Here is a 16508-nt window from a genome sequence, read left to right on the forward strand (position 1 = left end):
TTAAGGAAGATCCAAATTAAATTTGAGAATTCAGATTACACAAAAAAAATCACGTGACCTCCTGTGATCAAATTGAATCTACCGTGACGCTGGAAGATGGACAGCCTGCAACATGTTTGGTGTGAGTCACAGTGACGTCTAAATAACAAATCCCTTGCTACCGAAGGTGTGAGCAACATTTTTCTGCACTGTCAAAGCCACAAGTATTGAGAGTTATTTCGGAATTCATCGCAGCACACGGGCAGACATAACACCTTGTGGAACTAAGCTCTCCAGATTTATTATTGAAGATATTATTTTCATAGCCAACAAACTTTGATATATAATTGTGTGGTTGTGGGAGACTAGCAGAGGAAATGAAACTGCAAAATGAAATTACAGGCAGATGGAGTTTCTCAGAATACATTAAATGGCATACATTGTCGGATACCCCAAATTGGAAGATCGGGAAATTCATACATCAGATTTGGGATAACATAGAAGGTTTGTAAGGTCACAAATTATTTTGGAGCCTCCCATACTTGAAATGGTAATTATAGAGAAGATTGTGAGGATAAATTGAATCATTGAATCATATTTTTAGAGATGGATGTAAACTAGAACCTATGTTTATGAGACCAACTCCTGCGGTGTGTGCATGAATCTCGCCTTAGGAATCTAAGTGCAGAGAGATAACCACAGGCTTGTAAGATGAGAACATACCTGTCAGTGATGAGAGGGGGCCACTTCATCTGCACGCTTGAGGCTGCATTATGGATTGCAATTTGCTGGATGTCAGATATGAGTGGCATCAGTTCGATGCAGATGCTCTGAGATCTTGCAAAATTTGTTAGATGTTCGCTGGACTAGTGATTACTCTCTTGTTGATGTCATGACTACCAGGTGGACTCTTGCAAGATGGTTCTCAGTCTATGCTAACCTTACATACAGTGTTGTCTCCACATATCTTGGGTATTTAGTAGTGGCTCGGGATGACTTCCCACACCCCTTCCCACAAAGGAGGATGAAATTCCATCTATTATCATGATCGAGGAACCTATAGAAATTTTCAACTTGGGTCGAAAGGATTGTTGTGGAAAGACTGTATTCAGGCATTGCTGTGTGACTGGGAATGTATCACCTAAAGCGTTGTTCTGTGTAACATTGGGAGTCAAAATTTAAACATCCTATGAAAAAAGCATAGGACTTCATAAGATGGTTGTCAGCAACTGGATTGATCTCATGTAGAAACTGGAGAAGAAACCTCCTCACATTGTTTGTGTTTAAGGGCCTTTTGTGATCATGATATGTTTTCTATAATAACAGGTCCACTCATTGTTGTCATACCAGAGTTCTTTGTCCATAGAGAGCATGCCACCATCAAGGGGATGTGCTAGACGACCTTGTGGCTTCTCTTTGTAAATTCACAGTTCTTCTCAACCCATTTGTTTCTGTTGAAATTGCGATGATAAAATAAAAGTATATTATTCTGCAGGATGTTTCAAATACTATTGTTAATTCACCTATGCACAAAGCAGCAAATCTATGAACAAATTATGGAAGCGCAACCTTGGGGAATTCTTGGTCATGATGACTTAGATATTCCTCATATAGATTAGAACATTTGGAGGTGCAGTTAAGTTTGTCTGACAAGCTAAAACTTATGACAGTAAGTCCAGGTGGTCTTGGACCTATCATTTCAATCATATGTGAATCATACCTCATGAAGCAAATTATCATCCATGTTTGGGATCATGTGAGCAGCATATGCACAAAGTTGAGCGGTTAAAACAATAGGAAAGTGAAAACATGTCTGAGGCGAATAACCAAGTCTTGGATAAATTACTGAAGGAAGATGGATACTGTAGAAACTGACTGTGTAGTACATGAGTTATTGAGTTCTATGGGAGGCCTTAGGGACTCTGATTTTGATTATGATGTGATTCTCTGCAAGGGTTGAAAGCTTGTTCTAGTTGCTCCAATATAATGAGGAGGCACAAAGAAGTTTTCCATATGTGATGTGATGCAAAATTACTCAATGATATAAAGAGTGGGAATCTAACATTGTAAGGGGGAATAATAGCCAATGTTCTATTCCCATTTGAACCGTCCTTATATAGGAGCAGAAAAGATGTACTCAAATTGTTTGATAAATTCTTACATGGAGGCCTTTCTTGATTTGATGCATATGGACCTTCATTGGAGAAACCTATATTATTATTGCAAATAAGTATTCATTATCCTTGGGTATTGCATGTATCTACTTATTGTAGTCTCTCTCTTATTTTATATTTCTATAATTACTATAAAGAGTTATTTGCATTGATCTTTTCCTTTGTCTTTGAGGATGTTCTTGCAGGAAAAGAAGATTGGTACATTCGGCATGCTACCAAATATTGTGCAAACTCAATCTTATGATAGTAGCTTCAAAGAAACTATGATTTAGCAAATGTGAGTTTCTTGAAGCAAATATCCTTGATGATTGAAATTATGAGAAGGAGTCTAACAGTTCATTAGAGGCAACCTTGGAGGAAGAGAGGGAGCAGAAAATAAAAATGCTTAAATCAAACTTCTAATGATATTGGTTCAGAAGGAGTAGACCTTATCAATGGATTCAACACTAGTTAGAAACTATAATAGCTAAAGGACTATGATTCATGGGATAAAGTCTCATGTATATAGGTTGGAAGGCTTTATGCTATCAGGATACCCATTGAACTAGGGAAGCATGACATGATTTGCTTCCAAAAGAGGTTGGAAGGATGATAACAGATTCAGAGGAAGTCTGACACTTCATCAAAAAGAACCTTGTGCTAAGAGGTCAGAAAAGTTTATATCAAACTAAGAGGGAGAAACCTTATTCTCTGATATGTTTTATGGTGAATATTGTGACAACTCCATATGACAGTATTCATGGAGACTTCACGTGAACATTTGATGTCATACATGTATGAGCATGTCCCTGTGTACATCATGAAGAAGTGACGACTTCTAAATGATTATCACTTGTATTAGGAGAAGTTGTTGTAAAGTGACGTCCTTACAATAACTTGTAGCATGATTCATTTTTGCGAAATTGTTTCATGTAAAGGCTTTATCTTATAAATCAACAACTAGGCAGTTGATATCATTAATTTGATTATCTACAAGTTGTTGTATAGATATATTTTGGTACTTGGTGTATATCTTGCCTTGATATTCTGATAGGCCATTACCACATTGAGTACTTGGTGGATATCATTTAGTTGATGTTCTAATAGGCCATTACTCAGAGTATTTGGTGAATATCATTTGATTGATATTTTGATAGGCCAATGCTCATGTTACCAAATATGATATCAAATAGTAATTGGTGAATATCATATGTTGATATTTTGATAGGCCAATACTTACATGATATCATATTCTAAAAATCTTCTGATCAAAGATTTCCTATATGTATTATTTTTGAAATATTACCTATGGTGTAATATCTATGTGTTTTATCCTTCTTCATTAAGAGGGAGTGTTAATGTTATAATTCTGTAAGATAAATTATATTATATATATGAGATATATAATATATGACAACTATTATATATGAAATAATTAACTTATATTAAGAGTGATATATATATATATATATATTGTTTTATAACCATTATATTATATTAAGGGTATATTACTTGTGTTATAAATATAAATAATGTAAGTTAATATGTTAAAGAGACATGTCTCTTCAAGAGACATACCTCTTTATTTCACATATATATTCATTCATCTAGTAACTTGGAAAACACATAAAATTCTACAAGTGCTATTACAAGTTACAGATCCTATTTCACTAACATCAAGTTTTTCAGATTTAGCTTGCAATTTGCAGAGAAAGAAAGATTTGTGTCTACAAAAAAATTCCACCGGTCCTGCAGCAAAGAGAAAACAGCTTAGAGAAGTTTCTCCAAAATCTTTAAAAATTTCAAGCTCTGATACCATATTACGCAAAGTAATTGGTAAAATATTTGATGTATTAACAAATGATAGAAGAGATCATTATAAAGAATTTACAAAGGAACAAAATAGAAAGTTTCTAATAAGAAACTTAAAATTGTAAAGACGATCTTATCTACAAATAATTAAATATACTACATGATTGACCATTAAAGTAATAACATAATAATATTCTAATAGATCCAAGCAACTATTTTCACCATAGCTTTTCCCTTGTAGGTTTCCACATATATCTGGTGTACTCTTGTGTGGTTGTGTGTTTATATTTATCAATTGGATAGTTGTGTTGATGATAATGTGAGATCCGAAATTGATACTAATGAAATATTGAATCTCATCCCTTCAATAAATATCTCTATCTAATAGAGGATACCATCTTCAACAATGAGGACCTTGCGCAATTTGATCAGGATGAATCAAGAGGTAGAGAACGTAGCCATGTTAAACAAGGATAGTGAACAAACAAACCCCTTTGTTATTGATGTCACTAAGACGCATGCATTATGATGGTTGACAAATCATCAAGGACCTATTTTAGACATTAGTGTAGAAGTTATTTTAATGTTCGGGCAAGTGATACAAGCTCCTTTGAACCATAGACCTATAGTTCTAGTTTTGATATTTCCTTTGTTATAGTTTTAGTTTTGATATTTTAGAAAAATGCATTTGGGTGAGTATTGCCACAACAACAGCTAACACGTGACCATTAGGATGGCTCTGTTTATGGCTTTGTATGCGTATGAGGCCCCTAACTTCGTGGACTTACTTTTTGGGGATAGCAAACTGCCCAAGGCAAAGGATTTGTTATATGAAAGTCGGCTCATCCTCACATCACTAAAGGAAAATATCCAGCAGGTGTAGCAGCAGAAGAAGTTATATGATAATCAATACATGGTTGAGCACAACTTTGATAAGGAAGATATGTTTTATTTGAGACTTCAACCTAATAAGTAGTCTAAACTTAAGAAGAGTGACGCACGGAAACTTAAACCTTTGTTTTATGGTTAGTTTAGAGTTTCTCAATGCCTTGAAGATGTGGCTTATGAATTACTAGTAAGCAGCAAAAGTTCACAATGCATTTCATGTCTCAAGGCTCAAGAAGGCTGAAAGTCACTATGTGATTCCATCAGCAGAGTTAGCACCCTTGGATGTGTTGGTTCGGAAAACCGCAGATTGGAAATCCAAGAGCCTGCCACTCCTCCAATAGGATTCCGCAATCAGTTCTGGCCAACGACTGAGAACCACCTTGATTCCCCTGCACTTCAAGCTCTGCTACACCTAGGTAGGTAGACCTTCTCCTCAAACCTAATCACTTGGTTTAGAGCTTTTTTATAGCGAATTTAAGCTTTGCAGAGTTCTTCGGTTGGCAAAGTCTTTGAACTCGACTAATATGAAACTGAATGATGAGTGTTTGAAATGAATGTTTTGTATAAGGTTTTAACAATGGATTTGAGGTTTGTACGAAGGAAGTAATTGATTTTCTGACTTCAAATATAAATCCAATACTTCAAATGATAAAAAGACCAGTGCTTTAGGCAACAGAGTCGAATACAATGAAGATTGTAACATACAACTTTATAATGTTCTATGCACATAAACTATAAACAGTTTAATGATCAAGACACAACGAATCAAATATATATATGCAATTCTTAACTAGTCTAGATTGTGCTTTAACTCCTACGGTCGGGGCGACTGATTGGACACAAATTCGAAAACAATTAAATATTTAACATCTACGATGATCGAGTTTAAAATGCCATAGATGACCGCGTCCACTTATCTGACATAAATTGTTAATGGAATTTTATAAAAATCTATAAGGACAAGCCAACTACAGTCTAAATCTCAATGCCTTTAATAAAAATAAACAAAAGGACTTTTATTTTATTATTAAAATAAAATATTTGAATTTGCATTACAAAGCCATAATATAAGCACCCTTTTATATAAATAAAATATTTGAATTTACATTTCTTCTCTTATATATTTTTACGAATATCTTTTATTATTTATTTTTCAAGTAATAGTATCTCTTATTTATAAGAGGGCAAAAGCGGATGAAAGGTTACCTCTAAGCAACATACCGCTCCATAATATATAATTGATTATATTAGTGTGGGCTCTTAAACTTAGTTCTATAATATAATCTAAACTTTGTTTTAAGTCACGAAACCAAAATGTTTAATTTGCGAGCACTCTTTTATTACCGAGTAAACATAATCGAATTCCCCATGGATGGTAATGGATATAGACATTAGTCGAACGCCATGGAATAGTTTTCAAGTCGCACATAATTCTCCATTGTAGTGTTTTCAGGCCCGTGCTATATGAAAATCATTGTTCTATAATGTTGTCGTAATTCATTTTGCAATCAACTTCATACTTTGTCCTCAATTTGGGGCTCTTTATTGTCTTTGAAACTCTCATTCTACTGTGTTTATAGCATAGCACATGCTTTCCTTATAGATGGCAAGTTTGATTGTTGTTTCCAAGCGATTAATGCTCTAGCATATGCTATCGTCTCTTTCCATTGGAAATTGCCAGTGTCCCTGTAATGATTAAAGAGCTTGGTGTTCACATGTGATATATCTCTATAGATTCTCTCACATGGAACGGAGGGCATGTTCACGGTATTCTTCTAGATTTGACTATATGGCATCCATGGATCAAAATGCATGAGAGAATATTGTCGTTTTGAGTTTCACATCAAACCTCCTGTCACACCTTTCTTCATTCACGGCTTCAATTTCCAACGTTGATTCTGTTTCATTCAACACAAGTGTTCTAAGGGTGTTTTGCCACATATGCTATTGCTCTCAATATTATCGACTGATGCTTGCATAGCCAAGATTCAACATTGCCCTTATGAACTTCTTAAAGCACTTTGAGACTAGTTGTATATTCACTGTTAAATCTGGGATGCATATCGTTCTTTCATTAGACATACTCCATATTTCGTTTCCAGTATGGTTGTCTGTGTACCGAACATTACATATAGGAATTTATTTCATCATATATTATTGTTTCCAGAGATACATACTGTAAGTGGTATTTTATTTAAAATCTCTTTTCCTCTATATTTTTTAATAATAGATAAACATGGAGTAACCATATGCACTCGTGTGAATCTACTCAACCACTGTGTCTTCCAAATCTCCATTTGACCAATGGTCTTTGCATACTTTTCTATCAATACTCTATATATGGGCTTTCAGAGATTCAATGAGGCATTCCAAACTTGCTTCAATTCATCCTTTATCAACATCTCGTTACTGAGTATAATCGAACAAAAATCTGTCTGATTCAAATGTATCAATGCATTGATTGCAACTTATTTGGTATGTGAATGGCCAGTCCAATGTGTTTTATAGCCAGAATATGTTTTATCTAAACAAGGATGCAATTGTAACTCTTTCAAATATTCCCCGACCAGGCTTACGATCTTCTTTGAAGTTTCAGTAGGCTGGAAACATTTGTTTACTTCTTCGAAAGTACTGTTTACTGACTTTATTTATTTTGGAGGAACCTTCTAATCAGCATATCTTAAATCCTTATTTAGATGAAATGTAATTTCTCCACTTATTTTCACATGGTAGGTTATCAGAAACAGTTTCACCAGAAAGTGATGCTGACATGGCTTTTTATTATCTTCTTTAGAGCTGCAGCAAGTCCTTCATATGGCCTTAATCTTTTTTACTTTTCAATATCGCTTTTATATATCTATCCATATATCTGAACTCTTCAACATCATAAATGGAGGCCCTTATTTTTACAAAAAATTGGGCTCCATCAGGATGTGGAGGGGAAATTGATATTGGTTCCAGAGGCTATCATAGACAGCAGGGAGAGGACACTTCGAAAGAGAATCATCAAAGAGTAATTGGTCAAATGGAGGAATCTACCCATGGAGGATGCCACATGGGAGGATAAAAAGATCTTGCAACATCCAAAAATGAAATTACTTAAGGACAAGTAATATTGGGACGGGAGGACTATAAATTGATATTGGTTCTAGAGTCTATCATAGACACCAGGAAGAGGACGCTTTGGAAGAGAATCATCAAAGATTAACTGGTGAACTGGAAGAATCCACCAATGCAGGATACCACATGGGAGAATGAACAAATCTTGCAACATCCAAAACTGAAATTGCCTGAGGACAAGCGATATGAGAAAGGCAGATTGTAATGTCCCCTTTCTAGCACATGTTCTATGAGGTTGTCATTAGCTTATTCTCCATGAACATTTCAGTTGCAGGTGATTTTAAAATGTTTTGGTACAATTTTGGGATACTTACTATTTATAGTAAGTTGGTTGGGTCAGGTCAACATCATCAATGATTCGTGGATAGTACCCTATCGATGGTATTTATTTAAATTGACAAGATAATTTAATAATCATTTGAGAGTATTAATTTATTTACCAATGTAACACCAACATCAGGGTAGGTCGGGACGAGTTTCCAAGACATGGGGAAAGGGGCCTCAATTTCGGGACGACAGGGGGTTGAGGGGTGTTGTATACTATAATATAGACCTTGAAATGCTATTTGTGAAACGATGCTTCTGTATAACATACCAAATTGAAATACTTGAACATAGCAAACTTACAACACAAACCAGAATTGCAACCAGAATAGTTAAACATTCAACATAGCAAAATAGTACATACCTTATAGTAACATTCAAAAATCAAATAGAAATTCAAGTTGCCCATGACGAAGGTACTCAGGTACTCAGTACCCAATACGGCGATCTCTCGAGTACTCAATACCCAATATGACGATCTCTCGGGGACAGATATTTCGAGGTCTTTTTTTTCAAGGGGGGTTGGGGATGCAAGTCCCCAGGTTTCATTGCTATTTACCAATAAAGTTGAGTTATAAAGTTAAAATTAAACTTCACTGATATGGAGACTTAAGTCTTTAAGGGGACTATTAATATTTTAAATAATTTTCCCTTAAAACTTAGAGTCCCCATATCAGTGAAGTTAAATATTTTAATTTTAAATTTGTATCTCAACTTTATTGGTATATCAGAAGTTTCCCTTTATTAAAGATACTTGGGAGACTCAAATATTAAAAAAGAAGTACCTCTATTTATCCCACATTGGTTGGTGAAGTGTGGATCTCTTGAAGAAGTTATAAAAGACTTTTGAGAGTTCACTTTGGGTATGCTGAATCGAATCAGAATTTAATGAAATTGTCAGAGAATTCATTTTCAAGGGTTTGAGGACAAAATCCCTCATAAGCAACAATCTCTATGTTGTTGAAAGATGCAATCTAGAGCTTCAGTTTAATGTCTGTACTGAAGTGAAATCTGATTGCTTGATCTTGCTATTCACTTCCATTTAAAGAAGTCTCAGTCCCTAGTAGAGGACAATTAGAGTTATTGGAGATTGTGTTGTGGTGAAAATGTTGTCTATTGATTCCAATATTGTTGGTCACCGTCATACCATTAATGGTCTGCAAAGGGATTTGTGCTGATCCATACAAGTCTGCAAGTTGTCCTACAGGTCTGGAATCATCTACAAGAGTGTCACACAGATCTGCAATCCATTGCAAGTGTGTTGCAAGTCTGAAACCAACAGCAACAATATCATACAAGTCTGCAATCATCTGATGGAAGCCGTATGTGCTTGGAATAGTAACATACAGGGTTGAAACCACCTAGAGAGTGACATCAAGGGTTTGCTACTGCTGCTAATGTACTTAGTGAACAATATCGTGACAGGAGCAGCATTTTGGCATGCATAACACATTGGATTGTTGATATTAATTGAGAAATCATTGAGATGATCCGCTGTTAATGTATTTCAGTATTATTGGTTTTAGAAATAAAAATATATAATTGAATTCGGTTTCAACATTGCTGCTGTTAATATAGTAAATTGCATCATAGACATTTCTGCATTGTTGTCTCTTTGATGTCCGTTTCAAACAACTACAAACTTTGAAATAAGAATAGAGTGAAATAAATTAGATTTGCAAAAGGGGCTGCCTATTACATTACTCCTCCAATACATTAAATGCAAATAGAGTTTTTCAGGCCTCTTAGAAGAGATTATATATGGACCAATACGAATGTTTTTTCTTTAATGCAACTAATGTTCCAAAGTAAGGACACAAGCTTCATATTTTCTATCAACTGAACTATGAGTAGACTCCCCAGACCTGGCAATTAATGGTTGCAAATGTACCATATTATAGAAGACAGGAAAGTAAAAAATGTTTTATGCAGAATGTGTTCCATTGAATATTTCTCCATTAAATCTCATCAGTCAAGATAAGAATAAAGAAGCAAAGGCTCAAAGACATTACTTGTGTTAATGGCATTAAGAAGAAACAATGTTATGTACCTTTCTGCAGTGAAATGCAGCTAAAACCTTATAGAGGTGCATAAAAAGTAGATCACAGGAGACTCTTTGTGTGTCTTGCAATGGAAAACAACACAGGTGAAGAAATCTGGATAATTCGATATCAGAAGAGACAAATGCCAAACTGTGCAATTTTTTTTTGCGTACAAAAAACTTGAATCAAATTTTTAGAGAGAGAATTCTTCTTTGTGGTTACAGAGATCTGATACATAAGGATAGACCTGCCAGACGCAATCATATCTAGAATTTCTTCTAGAAGGATGTTGAATCGTTCAAAACTGATGCAAAAGCAGATTCTAGCTTTATTTGTCTGTGGGAAGACGATCTTTCAAATATAACACCAACGTTTTTTGTTGAGGTAACAGACACAAAGCACATTAGTATCTAATTGTACTGTTGTATCCATTCCTATCCACCTTAAAACAATGTGACAGGATGTACCAATCTAGATGGTCAAGCTGTTTGTCATGTTATCAATATGATCTTTTAAAATTTTAGTCATTTTGTGTCACACCAACCCCTTGTCTTGTGACATTTGGTCTTTAAAGTACTGTTGGTAAACACATTTGTCACTGTGAGTATTTCTTTGGAAATGACCCTGTTTGCCCTAGGATAAGTGACAACCGCACCAACAGTTGGAGAAATTGGAGCTCGATCACTATCAAACTTCAACCTTCCTCTGCATTTCAGAGGGGCAGCTCCCTCGTATGATAAGGGTATTTGTATTATTGTGTACTTTTCACCTGAAAGTATATAAGGAGACAAAGCAAAACTAAATATAACGGCTAACATGAATATAAACCCCACTAGTAGACATACGACTACTAACTGAGATTCACAATAAATAACATTTTACAAGGGGGTTTTGAGAATATAGAAGTAAAGATGGTGAAAGCAATTTAACCAATCCTGACATACAAAGTCATAAGCTATATGAGTACATCCAAATCAAGATACCATGAAATGAACGTGTTTCTTTGCACCAAGTCAAATGATCCACATAAATGCATAAAGGGATCACTAATTTAACATACAAAAAACAAGGGATCATAATTCAGAAAGACAATTTGGACATAACAACAAATGCATTCTTCATTATCTTTAGAGAATATAGTATATACAAACTCAAAAAGCTTTACACACAATATGAAACTAAAATTCATTTAAAATTTCTTCAAAGTTTCCCCTTTGCATGTAAATCCATGAAGGAGAGATTTGGTTTGGTATTTGTCACTTATAGCTATTCATCAAATGGATTTGATGATATTGACACAACTTAAGAAGTATTCTATCAAACAACCCGCATGTTCTGACTTTGCATTTTGAATGCATGCTTAGCCAAGCGCTTTTACTTGTCATGTCTGGTAAAATATCTCCTCCATTACACTTTGGTGGATGTCCATAACTTGTTCTAAAGCTCCCATTATCATCATAAACGACCATTTCTAGAGACTGTAAATGGCGGTTGACTGCATTTTCTGAAAATTTCTAATTGATTTTTATCAATAACTCCATTTTCTACTTTGTGTACATCTCGCAGTCATGGTTTTACATGATGGCTTTCGCTTGAGGCATCCCGTCGACCACCTTGAGTGCTGCCCATTTTTTTCAATGACTACCACCAGAATTTCTAATTATGATATTTGACAGAAATCCCCCACCATTAAGCTTTGGAGAATATCCAAAACCTGTTATAAATGACATGAGGAACCTGTAATAATTAGAATTTATTCCCTAAGATGAGCCTCTTTGAAACATTTTATCAATTAATCTTACCACATTGTCTATGACTCCACATCTTGCATGTCAAAATCTGCTAGAGATCTACCCACTGATATGCTTTGATGTGTGCTTATAATTTGTCACAAAGCTCCCATTTTGGCACAAGGATAGAAGATGCTGGTAAATGTTATGGAATTGGCTGTACACAATTTTGAAATTATCAACCTATCTCCACATTATGCACGGAAAATATAGTGACGGTAGTGGACCCCTTCCATTTGCATTTGCTTGAGAGTTTCTATGGCACTATAAACATATCCATTTCTGCAACTAGATTTAATTTGTTTTAAACTTTCAAAACTTTTTCATAGCCCATATTTGCATATGAATCATAGCTGCAAGTTTCCATGAGATAACATTATTTCTTTGAATCATGTAATCTTGGATCATTTCATCAATTAAATAGAAATGGTCAATCAATATAACATCGGTGGTTTGGCCAAATAATCCAACTTAACAATCTTTTGAAATATATTCCTTTATTTTGACTTTCGAGAGACGTTTGACAAAATCCACCATGTATAATCTTCAGGGGCATATCACTCTCATTGCACCACATCAGTCTGATAGTGTTTGATCAATCAAATATGTTCACTTCCTTACATTCCCAACAATGCACCTGGTTACTCAATTTAGCTACACTATCTATGAGTGTGTAGGGTGTATATCTATCTTTCAAGTTGACTTTCCAAAGTCAAGAGGATTTGGGCGGATGCATTGTATATTCTAGCTATAGCCGCTGACCAAGATCTGCATCATTATTTTTGATGGATGCTCATAATTTGTTTGAAATTTCCATTTAAGTAACAAACAAGGATGGTGGTGGCTGTTGAACTGACCCACAAAAATTTATCTTTGTTTTGCTTGATTGTTCCGAAGTTGTTTAATTCAAGAAATGGACTTCTATAATCATTTTAGAACTAGTTATAATAACTGACTCTTCTCTAAGGGAAGCCATCAATATTTTTGGAAATCTTAGAATACTTTCTTCAAGTGTGGATGATATCATTATATCAACTAACTTCGAAGCAATGAGGAACATTTCCCAATTTTTCTAAGTTAACGACGGTTTTATTATAATGCTTCATAGCAAGAAGCCATTCGCTCCTCCACAAACTTATTCAACTTTTCAAAAATGCCAAAGAATGAGAATCTTCTTGCTTACCAACTTGGCTATCTCGTCAATCATAACATGCAAGTGTTTTAATGAGTGCATCAAACTTTTCATCAAGAACATGTTGCCAAGGAAACTTCTTAACTTCTTCTCCATAATATAGTGTTGATCATCCACACATGCTTCACAACATCCACAGGGTACCCACTCTCATCACTTCGACAAACCATTATATTCGATAGACATTTGAAAATCATGAAGTTGCCTTAAGATGCATTCATGCTCCTCAATCAAGTATGTGGGAATGAATGTTTCTTGATGCTTTAATAAACAATGCGAGTGGGAGAAACAGTTATGAAAACCATTTTTGTCAATATGTCATCTCCTTTGCTCCAACGGCATCTTCTTCTTCTTTTTTAAACTTTATTTGAACTTACTGTTCGCTTGCATTCATCGAGCTTTTTGCCAACTTGGCCAACTTGGCCAACTTTTGAAGGCTCCCGATAATGTCAGCATTTCTCCATTTTTTTGAATGTGTCACTACCTTTGAAACGTGTTGTCATCTTTCCCATGCACATCACAAACTTCTTTAGTTGGTGTTTCAGGAAGATTTAGAAGTCTATATTCCCATTCCGGTAGTCACTGTGTGGAAATACTTATCCCATCGATCTTCTTGTCCACTTTCCAAGTCATCGGGCCTTTTAAAAAAATTAACAACTTTTGCAACTGGCAGCTTTAATTGCATCATTGAGTTTGAATTGGAATCTTCAACAGCTTTTGCAAGTTGTCTAATTTGACAAAATTGTTGATATTATAAATCTCCACTTTTGATGTTTTGGAATTTTTAAAAAGTTCTTGACAACTAAGAATGTTGAGCCTTGCCTTTATGATCGGTATTAGAAGATAAGTTGACAACTTAGATATCATTACTCGTGTGCCTTTTATACCAACCCTTGCCTCCCTTATCACAGAAAAAAAAAGATACAAATTCTCATGCAAGTAGTGGATAATGAAGACTTCATGCATTTTCAAAGCTCATCACCTTTTCCCATCATGTGGTCAATATTAACTCAAGGCTTTCACTTTTTAGAGTCTTTTAGTTTTGGCAATTCATTCTAAAACTTGAATGTTGCCGAGTTCATCATAGGATTTCCCACCAACCTTAGCACTATGGATCACTTAAAACCTCAAATTGGCGAGGAATCATAATTTTGAAGAATAACCTTGCTCTGTAAACACTGGGAGCTATTTGGAGATTTTCACTCAAAAGTTCAATCACAAGGGCTTTAACATAAAAGTTTGAAATTGGGGCTAACAAGTACAAGAGCGAGCATAATAACACAAAAGTGTGAGAAATATGCTGTACAATGTATCAGGTTTTCAAGAAGAAAGTGATAAGTTTAACATTTGATGATGGTCTGATCTCTACCATTTACTCTATGTGAAAATAGCTTTAACAACAACCATTGTGTTTACAACACAAGCGGTAACAAGTATCCATTCTACATCTACTCAATAATTATGTTAGGGGAAATTGTCACAAAAGAACATCAAACGTCAAGAACAAGCAAAACGAAATAAACAAAAAATTAAAACCACCAAAACAAAAATGTAAAACTCATCTCACAGTTCAAAATATTTCTACATTTATGAAAACGGCCATTCGTAAAACTATAGACTCATTGCCTTCATTTAACAAATTAACAATGAGATTGATTTGGCCGCATAGATATTTGGAAAACGAAATTAAAAACTCACTAAAAACCATGACAAGCGACTTACCTCAAGATTCTGCACAGATTATGCCATGCTATCAACGATGCCAATGAGAAAGTATGGGCAGAGTTTGCAGGAAAAATATTATGAAGCCCTGCCAATGCGGGAAAAAAATTTAAATGAGGGTAAACAAAATCAATCTCCCTACAGCTGCTGTTTCAATCTATTAAAAACAAATCGAAAATTAAATCTAAAAACAAAAGGGGTTTTAGAGGTACTGAACTCTTGAGTTCCAGAAAAGATTTTGCAGCCCTTTAAATAAAAATATTAGTTGCCAGATAAAATTTGCCATATCTGATAAGAAAAACAAAAACCCATTCAATTCCATAGCAATCACGGAACATTCGTCTGCAATAGTTTTGCTCGAATCATTGAGTTCAAATAAACTAAATCCCACGCATGAATTACAAATCTCCAACAAAATTTAGATCGAAACAAACATTCTAAAACAAACTTTAGGGCTAATTATTATTTTAAAAAATAAATGGGTATTGGATCCACACCGCACTTTTTAATTCAGCAACCCTACATTAATATTCACCCGGAACGATACACGCAGAGTACAGTATTATATCAACGAGGTCAACCCATGTCTAGAAGCTACTTGTTAAACATATGACAATCCAATGAAAATGTAATTTATGCTCTGTCTTGATCTCATTCATAGAATTATGCATTGAAAATTATTTTTATACTAACCTGTTCAAAATGATGCAGAGCAAAATATAAAATAAGATTGCCTTCAATACGTTATGAAGCCTTCCTTCTCGCCCGGGAGTTTCAGCGCCTTCCATCTCGAGAAACCACAGAAGCTGTGTTTTGTGGGTTGATGAACTGTATACGATAGAATCAATTTTTTTCGTTTTTTTTCTGTAATTTCTTGATTTTGTAAGCGCGAGGGAGATGAATTGGAGCTGCTGAATTGTGTTTTTTCAGTTTTTGCGTTTTGTGTTCTAAAAGTGAAAGTAAAACATACCACGCGGATGTGTACCGTTAAAACTTTAAAATATAAGCTATATTCAAATTTCAAACTATTTTGCGTGGGGGCTTTAAATCAGATGTAATGATGATCGTTATATATCTTTAATGATTTTAAATACTAGCACTTGCATTCAAAGGAGGTGCAAGGGATCACTAATCGGTATTTGATGTGAAAGCATAAATGAATTTTTACGACATAAGAGGCAGTGTCACTAATTAGTCCTTGTAGAGAATATATATTATCATGTCATCAATGAAATGTGAGGATAATAAGCCTTTCATGTAGAGGCTATCAAGCATGTGTATGATCATGTCTTGTAAAGTGCATAGAACCTAAGTTTCATTCTTTCTTCTTTAAATAATATTGAATGTACATGTTAGAAGAAATAAACATTTTTAAAAAAAGTTAATCATTGTCATGATAATTAGAGAACCCAAATTCAAACAAGATCTATTTTCTAGTAGTAGCACTGTACCAGTTTGAAGAAACTTGAAATGTTAGTCAATCAAT

The 16508-nt window shown here is 34.6% G+C and overlaps 1 protein-coding gene across 1 annotated transcript in view; it reads right to left on the reverse strand.

Moving 5' to 3' along the window:
* LOC149560460 (vesicle transport protein GOT1-like) overlaps positions 1–16028 on the reverse strand; it is a 116716-nt gene extending 100688 nt beyond the window's left edge. Inside the window, exons 1-3 of the mRNA XM_089823601.1 lie at positions 15716–16028; positions 15240–15310; positions 15023–15110 (exon numbers count right to left, since the gene is read on the reverse strand). The gene's annotated coding sequence lies outside the window, so the exon portion shown is untranslated. The remainder of the gene's footprint in view (positions 1–15022; positions 15111–15239; positions 15311–15715) is intronic.
* Positions 16029–16508: the final 480 nt, after the last annotated feature.

The sequence above is a fragment of the Cupressus sempervirens genome, chromosome 4 (genome assembly GCF_028749045.1).
Source record: "Cupressus sempervirens isolate cs-2001-9-10 chromosome 4, ASM2874904v1, whole genome shotgun sequence".
NCBI lineage: Eukaryota > Viridiplantae > Streptophyta > Pinopsida > Cupressales > Cupressaceae > Cupressus > Cupressus sempervirens.